We start from the raw sequence: 12,295 nt of genomic DNA, 5'->3' as shown, positions 1-12,295 counted from the left end.
AATAATAATAATAATAATAATAATAATAATAATAAAAATAATAATAATAATCATAATAATAATAATAATAATAATAAAAGAGATTAACCTGTTTATATGGCAACCCTGCTTCGCATGGCATATTTTTACACGGTCCCATACTAGTATAAAAATGTGTTCAACATTCGCTTTCGCATTGCCGTTCGTAATTGAATGTGTTAGTGACGGTACAAATCTGCTTTTCTACCTGTTTACGGTGCCATCGTTCTGACGGTGTCTCGTACGTACAGAGTAGCTGCTTTAACTCAAATGACGCTATTTCTCACATCACATGTCAATTTATACTGGTAGCGGTGTACGGACCTCCCCTTCACAGAACGGGAAACAGTGAGACGATATAAAAGAGAGAGTTAGTAGAGCGGCAGTCAGTAATATTGAACTGGCTGTCTAACGGTTAACAGCTTCTTGTGGAATTTTCACGCGGAAACACGCACACAGGAGGAACAATTAAGGGCAAGGCAAAGTCCCGCTCGAACCGTGCTGGTCTGCAGTTCCCAGCTGGCAAAATCTCCATCGTCTGCTCCGGAAGGGAAACTACCCAGAGCGTGTCGGTGCCGGTGCACCGGTCTATCTGGCGACAGTGATGGAGTACTTGGCTGCCGAAGTGTTGGAATTGGCTGGTAATGCTGCCCGCGACAACAAGAAAACGAAAATCATCCCTCGCCATCTGCAGCTGTCCATCCGTAACGACGAGGAGTTGAAAACCCCGTCCTTTTCAGGACGACCACATAACTGTGATAAAGAAATATTTAGGATTGCTTTAAATTTAGCCAGTTCTGATACGCCTAGAAAGTATAATGCGCAAATCAAGTGAAAACATTTGTTCTAATAATTTGTATAAAGTATACTAGTATAAAGATGTTTCTAAATCAAAATTTTCTGTTTCGTATTGCGAGACAGCGTTACTGTCCTGTCGTAATTGAATGTGTTAGATATCATGATCAAAAAGCGCCCCATACTAAAGAATTCACGACAAAAGAAATACATATTGATATGTACGTGGCAACTCTTTCGCACGGCATATTTGTGTACTAGTATAAAGATGTATTCAACATCATCACTTCCTCTTTCGCATTGCCGTTCGTAATTGAATGTGTTGGTGACGGTGCAAATTAATTTAACTTCTCGTGTGTGCCTTGTTTCGGCAACAGTTGCTCGGAAAATGGTAGGAAAGCGATAAAATTCAACTAATTCTTTATGATTATTTTTAGCACTTAAAAGTGCTATTTGAATTTGCTGGAATTTTCGGCTGCCTTTCGGAATTCCTTTCCTGTACGCAGAACGGGAAACAGTGAGACGACAGGTCCACGATGTTGCTCTCGTGTGTCTTGTTTCGGGAACAGATGCTCAGCAAATGGTAGGAAAAATGAAGCACTCAACTTTTATATGGATGCTCTTGTATAGATGCAGACATCTCGCGTTCTGATTGGCTGGTGCTGTCATGGGTTAAATCAAACAGGTTTTTCAATAGTATACTATTGAAAAACTTCAATGTTGTTGCAATACACGTTCAAGTTGAAAATTTTCGATTCTATTGGTAGTTAGATTATATAAATCCTTCTACAGATCACTGAGCTATGAGCTTCCAAAATACGAGAAAGGCAAACGCGCCATATGAATTATCCTCTTTGACACTCGTTTGTACCAAACATTTAAGAAAAGTTTAATTTTGAACTATTTAAGATTATGTCACACAACTGAAAATTTTATCATAAAATTGTGATCATATTTCCGATGGCATGTTGCAAGAATTATGTTGATTCATTAGATACAACAGAAGATATTCACGATCAAAAACTTATCACTCTCTCAGAGGGTAAATTTTGAAAAGGCGCCCCATAGTAAAGTAAGTCGTATTCACGACAAAAATTATTACGACGCTTTTCTGATTTAGAAGCTCTTATTGACGTGAGCAATCATAAATTAGTTCTCCCACAAAAAAAACACTTGCCATGCAAATAAGGAAATTAGGTCCGCTGCAGATCACACTGACTGAAAATTCGACGAGAATCATTAAACTCCCCATTTCTCAAGAAAATGGCAACGTTTACCTTCCTAATGATATCAAAATAGACAATGCAGCAATTCCGTCAGGATTGTATCACGCAGAAAAAGGTTTCGTGAACGCCCCGATAAGAAATTTCGGCCAAACTGTGACATTTCATTGGACACATCCGGCAAAAACAATACAGGTAGCAGAGGTGAATAACATAAACTTAAATCACCTGCATCAAACATCTAACACACTACACGCAGAATTAGAAAAAAATGATTAGAAGTAGTCATCTTAACTCTGAAGAAAAACCTGCTTTATTGAAAACCCTTTCTAAATATTCCAAAATCCTTCACAAAGATTCAGAAAAATTGTCTTGCACTTCCACAATCCAACATCGAATTAGAACAGTTGACGACATTCCAGTGCACACGAAAACATACAGATACCCCCAGGTTCACAAAGCTGAAGTCGAGAAGCAAGTAAACGAAATGTAGGAAGATGGAATTATCCAGAATTCTGTCTCACTATGGACATCTCAGATTTGGATCGTCCCAAAAAAACTTGATGCTAGCGGCAAGAATAAATGGCGCATGGTCATAGATTACCGCAAATTAAACGAAAAAACTGTGGATGACAAATTTCCAATTCCACGAATCGAGCAAATACTCGATAGGCTTGGTCGTAATATCTACTTCACTACGTTAGATCTAAAGTCTGGATTCCACCAGATTGAAGTCCATCCCAAGGACAGACCGAAAACCGCTTTCAGTACGGACCAAGGACATTTTGAATTCATACGCATGCCCTTCGGACTTAAAAACGCACCAGCAACTTTCCAGCGTGTCATGAATCACATTTTTGGAAATTTAATCGGAAAGTGTTGCCTAGTCTATCTAGATGACATCATAATCTTTGGTAATTTACTTCAGCAACATCTCGACAATTTAAACAAAGTTCTTCAAACACTCGTTCAAGCTAATCTAAAAATTCAGCTAGACAAATGTGAGTTCCTTCAGAAGGAATGTGAGTTTTTAGGCCATATAATAACCCAAGACGGCATTCGACCAAATCTGAATAAAATTGAAAAAAATCTAGGTTGGCCAATTCCAAAGACCACTACTCAAATCAAAGGATTCTTAGGTTTGCTTGGATATTACAGGAAATTTATTCGCGACTTCGCGAAACTAACTAAACCTTTACGAAATGTTTTAAGAAGGATGAATTATTCATAACGAACAATTCATTAACGGCTTCAATGATTGTAAACTATTACTGACAACCGGCCCCATTTTAAAATATCCTGATTTTAACAAGAAATTTATTCTCGAAACTGACGCAAGCGACTTCGCACTCGGAGCAGTTTTGTCCCAAAAATTCTATGACGGTAAAGAACACCCTATTGCATACGCATCAAGAACATTGAATGAAGCAGAATGCAACTATTCTGCTACTGAAAAAGAATTGTATGCCATTGTTTGGGCAACAACACATTTTAGTGACGACATGACACAACACTCTGCGGATACCGACGATAGCGACTTTATCCCATCGACACTTAGGCCTCTAAACGACTTCAGAAATCAAATTATTATGCAAGAAGCGAACGAGGATAGCCAAGAAACTATCACAGAACTATAATCAAAAAGACCAATTTCGGTCCCGCCTCATTAATCAACACTTTGAAGGAATACGCCACAAATAAGTGTACTACCGGCATTTACTGTAGCGAAAAGATACTGTGTAGTTTGCAAACAATATACAAGAACTATTTCTCCAGAGCAAAGACATTTAAAATATTCTGGACGCAACAATTGCTAGAAGACATAACTGACGAACTTGAAGAAGACCTAACAATCCAAAGACAACACAACGCAAACAATAGAGGCATTACCGAAACTAAATCCCACATATCCCGAAAATAATATGAAATTACCAAATTGATTAACCTTTGCAGGTTATGCCAAACAGCTAAGTATGAAAGAAGACCATATAAACAACAATATAAATCAACAACTTAATTTGGCAGTCTCCATTTATAATGAATCAGTACACTCGCAAACAAAATTAACCCCTAAAGAGCTATTTTTGTCTTTAAAAATGAGGACACGGTACCCGAAGATTCAAAAGAAAGAATTAGACAAAAAGAGACATTCTTAGACAAAAAGGGACAAAATCTTTTCTGAAAATTATGAAGAAAAGAATCTCAGAAATTTAGAAAAACTCAACAAGAGCAGAGAAGAGCCTAAAGATTTATCTTTAAATGACACGATCTTCGAGAGAAAACGCATTAATCTAAAACACCAACCTCGATATCAAGAACTAAAAGTAACAGAAAATAGGGAAATTAACATAATTGACGAGAGCGGAAGAAAAATCCACGAAACTAAGCTTAAACCAAAACGAAATATTTTACCCTAACAATAATTAATAATTCCATTATTTTTCTTCAATTTAATATTTCTTTACAGCTGGAAGATGACACCCAGAGTTACTGTAATTTATTGTTGCATCATACTTTTGTGATGTGATTTCATCAGTCCTTCTGACATAGAACTAAACAACAATTCATGCATTGTTGCTTTCAAAACCAAATTCGTTTTCTTAAAAGAAGGTTCCCAATTCACTAATTCAATATGTATTCATTTAGAATTATCTTAAACAATATGAAACAATTATTAACAAGCTAGAAGAAAATTCAAATATTATCGAAATAGTCAACATTTTAAAACAAAAACATAGCCAAGCATATTTTGTACTTGAAAGTCTAACTATAAAACGAAGGATAGCAAAACGATCTCTCAATTTTCTTGGATCTACTATAAGAATGATAATGGGAAACCTTGATAATGAAGATTTACTTAAAATTGAAAATCAATTGGAATCTTTGAAATATTCAAACAATGCTTTAATTACAGAAAACAATGGACAGGTCAGAGTAAATGAGTTATTTGAAAGCAGGATTAACAATTTAACAAAAGAAGCCTATAGACAATCTATAAAAATTGATAGCATCATAAAACAAGCTAGGTTGAGTTTAGACAGGCCAATCGACTGGAAACACATTCTACACGTACACAGCATCATCTTCAACATCGACGACCACCAGCTGATGACAATCTTCGAATCAATACAACTATCGAAACTCATTCGTAACCGAATGTTCGAAGTGAACACACGCGTTTTTCTTACAATCGACATAGGCAAAACGAAGCAAAGGCTGTAGTATAGGCATTACACCGTAGTGATAAAAAGCAGCATCCCCGCAAGTGAGTTCTGCCTGTGCACCCACGGTATCGACAGCTATTGTGTTGTTGTTGTTGTTGTTATTTATTTTATAGTTCATCTGACAATGTATGTCTTAATGAAAGTAAAACTTAAAGTACATTATTACGGTAGACAACACGAAAACGATCAAGTAATCTAAGATAAAAAAACATTAGACGACACGTTGAAATTAAAATATTCGGCAAATTAATTGAATCGTAGGCAAACGGATCTGAATGGTTCATTTTGACCATATAGTGTGTTACGAGTTTCCAATAGCAGAAAAGGTCGTTGTCGAAAAGGCCTCTCAGGGGTATACAAATTTAGTCGCTCGAGTAAAGCAGGCCAGTCTACACTACCCATAAGCAGTTTCGCAGCAAATGATGCTTGAGCATATGCTCTTCTCAAGTCATTTAGTAAACGGCAACGGTCCTCGAATGACGGTAGCTGCGTTGGATCAGACCAAGGTAAAAACAGCAATGCGTATCTCACGAATTTTCGTTGAATTACCTCAATCCTGGTAATCCAGTTAGAGTGGAACGGGCACCATACAATCGCATTAAAGGTTGTTAGAGCACCAATTTTGGAATACATTCAGCATTTTTTGTAATTCGATGCAGTCCGAAAGGCACTTGATGATCTTAAAAATTTTTGTATCGTCTGCATAAAATAATCGACAATCCAGTGGCAAAAGCAGAGACACATCGTTTATGTAGATCGAGAACAGCAGCGGGCCGAGTAATTCGATGCAGTCCGAAAGGCACTTGATGATCCTTAAAATTTTTGTATCGTCTGCATAAAATAATCGACAATCCAGTGGCAAAAGCAGAGACACATCGTTTATGTAGATCGAGAACAGCAGCGGGCCGAGTATGCTACCTTGTGGAACTCCAGAAAGGTTCGAAAACTCATCCGACATAACTGAAAACATGTTTGAAGTGTTGCGCAAACAAAATGCATTTCTCATTATCATTGCTGGTTGTTTCCTGTTCTAAGAACATAGAGCGCGGTAAGCCGGTTTCGTTTGGTTTCGAGTTAACAAACGACCAAAAACGTTTTGGATTTCGGCGAAGGTTCTCCTCGGTTCGTCTTACATATCGAGTATAGAGAAAGCGATTGTAGTGGCGGTACTTATTACTGTGAATATTTAGCTGGCATTTAAAGTAAGCAGAACGGCAGTTGCAGTATTTTCGAAGGGCAGCAGATCGAGCACGCTTGAATGCACGTAACCGACTATTAGACCAAGGTGGCTTCTGTGTAGGTCGTTTAGGGGGAACAGCACAGGAAATAGCGATCTCAACTGCTTCGCTGAAGTACTCTACAGAATCGTTAACATCGGAAATTGCATCAAGAGCGCGCCAATTTGTGTGAGAGAGTAAATCGTTCAAAACGTTGTAATCTGCTCGTCGAAAATCTGGGTAATGCAGTACAGCAGACTCTTCATAGACGACTGGTGTGAGTATTCTGAGAGAAACTTCAATGGCGGGATGATCAGCGTCGAGGTCCGTAAGAGGTTCAATCGGCGATGAAACGGTGGTGATTGGTGTGGCGGTATCGTTGGCTAGAACAAGATCCAACAGGCGAGCATTTCGATTCAGCAGATCGTTGGTTTGGTTGAACCCGTTTAGATTAAATCCGTCAAAAAGAGCGCTGCTGGCAGTTGACATATGCGAATGCAATAGATCAATGTACGGTAAGCCTTTCTCTGAGAAATGCCACTGAATACCGGATTGGTTGTAGTTGCCAAAAAGAAGTGCAGGAGTGTGAGGATCGAAACGTGATGAAATCGAGCTCAATGAGTCTACATATGCTCATAAAATCATTTTTCCGATCTGGTGGCAATCCAAAGCTATTCAATGGTATCAGAGATCAGTGAGGGATAGATGTAACAATTCAATATTTTAGACACAGCTATCAAGACACCACCTCCACGAGTTTTATGACTGTTAGCCGGGGACCGATCGGTACGAAAAACGGTATACTGCTGTCCGAAAAGTTGAGTGGAGAAAATTTGATCGTCTAGCCAGGTCTCTGTCAGAACGATGACGTCATGTACTGCTTCCGTTACAGACAAAAAGAATCCATCTATTTTTGTCCGTAATCCACGCACGTTTTGGTAATAGATGCTGATGCACTCAGACGATGAAGTAGAGCAGGGTGGATAGTTACAATGCATTTGAGTATCAGGAACAGCAGGATTAGAACAAACAAAATACTCACCTGGAGTAGCAAGTCGAAAGTCCCCACAACCATCAATAACCACAGGACCGGGACAATGACGATGTTGGATGTCAGTGGAGACCACGACTGGGCCGGGTGGTAGGGGTACTTCCTCAATGCTTGTTACAGGGTGTCCCGCAGCGTGTGATGAGAATGGGTTGACTAAATCTTCTCTGAATTGGTGACTAATAGGATGCTAGGTGTAACTCGTTCAGAAGCACGCATTCTTCGATGATCGACGAATTCGCGGAACAAAATTCCACTAGGCCAGGTAGATGCATTCAATGATTTTTCCTTTAACGCAGGGTCAAGTCCAATTTTGAACGAGATGAATGACATTTTAGAGACATCTGCTTCTTTCGGAACCAGCCGTACCACATCAACAGCATCGGACACATCCAGACAACGAGTTTTTGATTTTTTGTATATCATCGGGAGTAACCAAAGGCTGGAATAAAGTAAAAAATATAAAGTAAAAAATTTCTTAATTTCTTTAATAAGTAAAAAATTTCTGTTGCGCATTTTGAACAAATAAAAATCGCTTTATTCTGAGTGAACAGATCCCTGTTCGAGCGATTGTTAAAACCGCAGCACTGTTGACTAATGTGGAAGAAATCATCACAAAAGCCACAACGCACCGGCTTCAGATCGTTGATTAGCAAGTGACACTCTCCGCACAATTTTTTTCCATTTTTTTTCTGCACGGGTTCATTAGTGATAAAGTGCGGGAGCAAGCTGAGCAATAGGGCACAAAAGAAAAACAATAAGTGCAGTGTATGATGTTGCGATACAAGGAAATTAGCCTTCACTATTAACCTTTCGTAGGGCACCAACCGAATTCAACTCCAGTCGAAAGCCGATCTTAATTAATTAGAGTCTCAAAACAGCTAACAATAATACCGAAAAAATTGATTTTGCAGCCGTAAAAACGGTTAAAAGTTCTCTATTTTCTATTTATATATTTTCTTTTTCACTTTTGTTTTTAATTCTTATTACAAGAGCGGGAGACTCTTTTCTCCCGTACTTAAAATATGAATATTGATGATAATGGGGGTGTCTCGGAAGAAGACAAAGTTTCAATGAACGAAGAACGTTTAGAAACCGAGTCTGAATCCGAGATGCCGCCATCTCCCCCTCCGATACCATCTCCCCCTCCGATACCATCCCCCTCTCCGATGCCTCCATCTCCCTCTGAGGTATTGCCACCTCGTCGAAAAGTTTACCAAGACGATGGCTCGGGGGGTCCGTGGGTGGTGTACTTCCGGCCCAAATCACCCAAATCAAAGCCTCTCAGAGTCCTGAATATTGCCCGGGACCTGACCAAACATTACTCTGCAATAAAATCTATCGAGAAGGTTTCGCCAAACAAGTTACGCGTTGTTGTGTCCGACCTGAAACAAGCAAACGGGATTGCTACCAGCGAGTTGTTCACGAAGGAGTACCGCGTGTACGTCCCGTCTTATGTGGTGGAGATCGACGGTGTGGTCCGTGACGAAAGTCTGACGATCGAAGATCTGAAGAAAGACAGGATAGGCCTTTTCAAAAACCCCGACCTTCAGCCGGTAAAAATTCGATAGAAGGTATATTCTACCAATCGGACTCGTTTCGCGTGACTTTTGCCGGATCTGCACTTCCAAATTATTTGGTAGTGAGTGGAGTTCGTCTACCTGTTCGGCTGTATGTACCACGAGTACAAGCTGCAAACAGCTAGGTCATACGGCAACCTATTGTTGCAACAAACTGCGATGCGGCAAATGTGGAGAGGCCCATGAGGACGATCTCTGCAGAAGAGCAGTGGAAAAGTGTTGCTTCTGCGGGATGATCTTTCGGTGTGCCCTACGTACATACAGCGGGCGGAGAAATTGAAGCGATCCGTGAAAGAACGTTCCAAACGTTCTTATGCGGAAATCTTAAAAAGAACCACTCCATCGACCCCTGAGAACCCGTTTGCCATCTTGCCAGTTGAAGAGGATACCTCTGACGACCCAGGCGAAGGACCTTCCTACACACAGGTTGAAGGAAGCAGGAAAAGACAAAATCTGGCTTCTCCCAAGCTCCCTCGTGAAGGCCTCAGACTGTGCCCTTCGTCATAAAAGAACCAAACGGAAACGAAAAGTGCTGACTCAAAACCGAAGTAAACACCTCCTGGGTTCAAAAAACTTAGGGATGATAAGGAGTAACCAGCACTTCCTGGGGCATCAAAAAACCCGAATGACCCCAAAGCACAACCAGAAAATCCAACAAACGCTGGATTATTGAAATTTTCTGATATCGTGGACTGGATATTAACAGCCTTCAATATTACCGATCCTCTGAAAAGTTTCCTAACTGCTCTACTGCCAACAGTAAGGACATTTTTAAAACAGTTGACAGAACAATGGCCCCTCCTTGCAGCGATCGTATCTTTTGATGGATAAATTACCACTGAGAATCGAAGATATGATCATTGTGCTTCAGTGGAATTGTAGAAGTATCATCCCAAAACTTGATTCTTTGAAACACTTAATACATACTCATAATTTCTATGTATTCTCCTTGAGTGATACTTGGCTTACTTCTAACATCAACCTCGACTTCCATAATGTTAACCTAATCCGTCTGGACCGAGAAGACTCTTATGGAGGGGTACTTTTAGGGATTAAAAAGTGCTATTCATTTTATCGTATTAACCTCCCCTCGACACCGGGAATTGCTTGCCAAATTAATATTAAAGACAAAGATCTATGTATAGCTTCTATCTACATTCCTCCCAGAGTCTCGATAGGGCATCATCGGTTTGCAGACATCATAGAACTTCTTCCTTCACCGCGGCTGGTGTTAGGGGACTTTAACTCACATAGTATAGGATGGGGGTGCTTATATGATGATAACCGTTCTTCATTTATCCAAGATCTGTGTGACAACTTCAATTTGACAATTCTAAACACGGGAGAAATGACACGGAACCCTAGACCGCCAGCACAACCAAGTGCGCTGGATTTATCCCTTTGCTCGACTTCGCTACAGTTAGATTGCCAGTGGAAGGTAATCTGTGATCCTCACGGTAGCGATCACTTGCTGATCATACTTTCTATCACCAACCGTGTAAGACCATCGGAAACAATCAATGTTTCGTACGATTTCACACGAAACATTGATTGGAAAAATTACGCTAGCTCGATATCTGAGAAACTAGAAACATCACAGGAGCTTCTTCCGGTGGAAGAGTATACATTTTTGGCTGGCTTGATTCTTGACACCGCAATTCAAGCTCAGACGAATCGAGTACCCAGCGCGCAAACTAGTATGCGTTTTCCCAACCCATGGTGGAACAAAGAGTGCTCAGAGCTGAAAACGAAAAAAGCTTCAGCCTTCATCTCGTTTAGAAGGAACGGAACCCCAGATAATTATCGGAAATACGCGGTGTTAGAATTTCAAATGAAACGTCTGATAAGCTAAGAAACGCGATTGCTGGCGAAGGTTTGATGACGGATTAACGAGAGAAACAGCAATGAGCACTCTTTGGAATACGGCCCGTCGCATGCGCAATCGAAATCACGCGAACGAAAGCGAGGAATATTCTAACCGCTGGATATTCGATTTCGCTAAAAAAGTATGTCCTGATTCTGTTCCGGAACAGAAGATATCCCGCGCCGCGACTTCGAATACAAACGAAACAACGTTTTCGATGGTAGAGTTCTCACTTGTGCTCTTGTAGTGTAACAATAGAGCCTCGGGGTTAGACAGAAGGCGCTTGTTGAATTTATTCAACAATTTGCTCGAGGGTAATATTGTCCCACACGAATGGAGAGAAGTGAGAATTATTACTATTCAAAAACCTGGGAAACCATCCTCCGATCACAATTCGTATCGGCCGATTGCTATGCTTTCCTGTATTCGGAAATTGTTGGAGAAAATGATTCTCTTCCGTCTAGACAATTGGGTCGAAACAAATGGATTGCTTTCAGGTACACAATGTGGGTTCCGCAGGGGCAAAGGAACGAACGATTGTCTAGCGTTGCTCTCAACAGAAATTCAAATGGCATTTGCTCGTAAAGAACAAATGACATCAGTTTTCCTCGCCATCAAGGGGACATTCGATTCATTTTCCATTAACGTTCTATCTGAGAAGTTGCATCAGCATGGTCTATCACCAGTTTTGAATAACTTTTTATATAATCTATTGTCCGAGAAACACATGCATTTTGAGCATGGTGATTTGACGACAAAGCGATTCAGTTACATGGGTCTTCCTCAGGACTCATGCTTAAGCCCCCTTTTATACAACTTTTACGTAAATAACATTGATGAATGTATCAACACGACAGCGTTGTGTCTATTATAGTACCCAAAGCTGCCGATCTCCAACGACCATTGCAAGATACCCTCGACAACTTGTCGACATGGGCTTTTCAAATGCATATCGAGTTCTCTACGGAGAAAACTGAGCTGGTTGTATTTTCGAGGAAGCGAGAACCAGCACAATTACAGCTTCAACTAGGGGGTGAAATTATAGCTCAGGTCTTCACATTTCAATATCTCGGGGTCTGGTTCGATTCCAAAGGTACCTGGGGATGCCACATTAGGTATCTGAAACGAAAATGCCTACAGAGAATCAATTTCCTTCGTACAATAACCGGAACTTGGTGGGGCTCTCACCCAGGAGACCTGATCAGGTTGTACAAAACGACGATATTGTCAGTAATGGAATATGGATGTTTCTGTTTTCGCTCCGCTGCGAATATTCATTTCATTAAACTAGAAAGAATTCAGTATCGTTGTTTACGTATTGCCTTG

At 40.2% G+C, this 12,295-nt stretch overlaps 1 protein-coding gene across 7 annotated transcripts in view; it reads left to right on the top strand.

Moving 5' to 3' along the window:
- The window catches only part of LOC131437775 (nuclear factor related to kappa-B-binding protein), a 171,405-nt gene that overhangs the window by 70,159 nt on the left and 88,951 nt on the right, over nt 1-12,295 (top strand). The gene's annotated exons all lie outside the window — the stretch shown is intronic.

This window comes from Malaya genurostris, chromosome 3 (assembly GCF_030247185.1).
Source record: "Malaya genurostris strain Urasoe2022 chromosome 3, Malgen_1.1, whole genome shotgun sequence".
Classification (NCBI taxonomy): domain Eukaryota; kingdom Metazoa; phylum Arthropoda; class Insecta; order Diptera; family Culicidae; genus Malaya; species Malaya genurostris.
The sequence above is the reverse complement of the archived record's forward strand: the minus strand, read 5'-3'. Positions and strand labels throughout refer to the sequence as shown.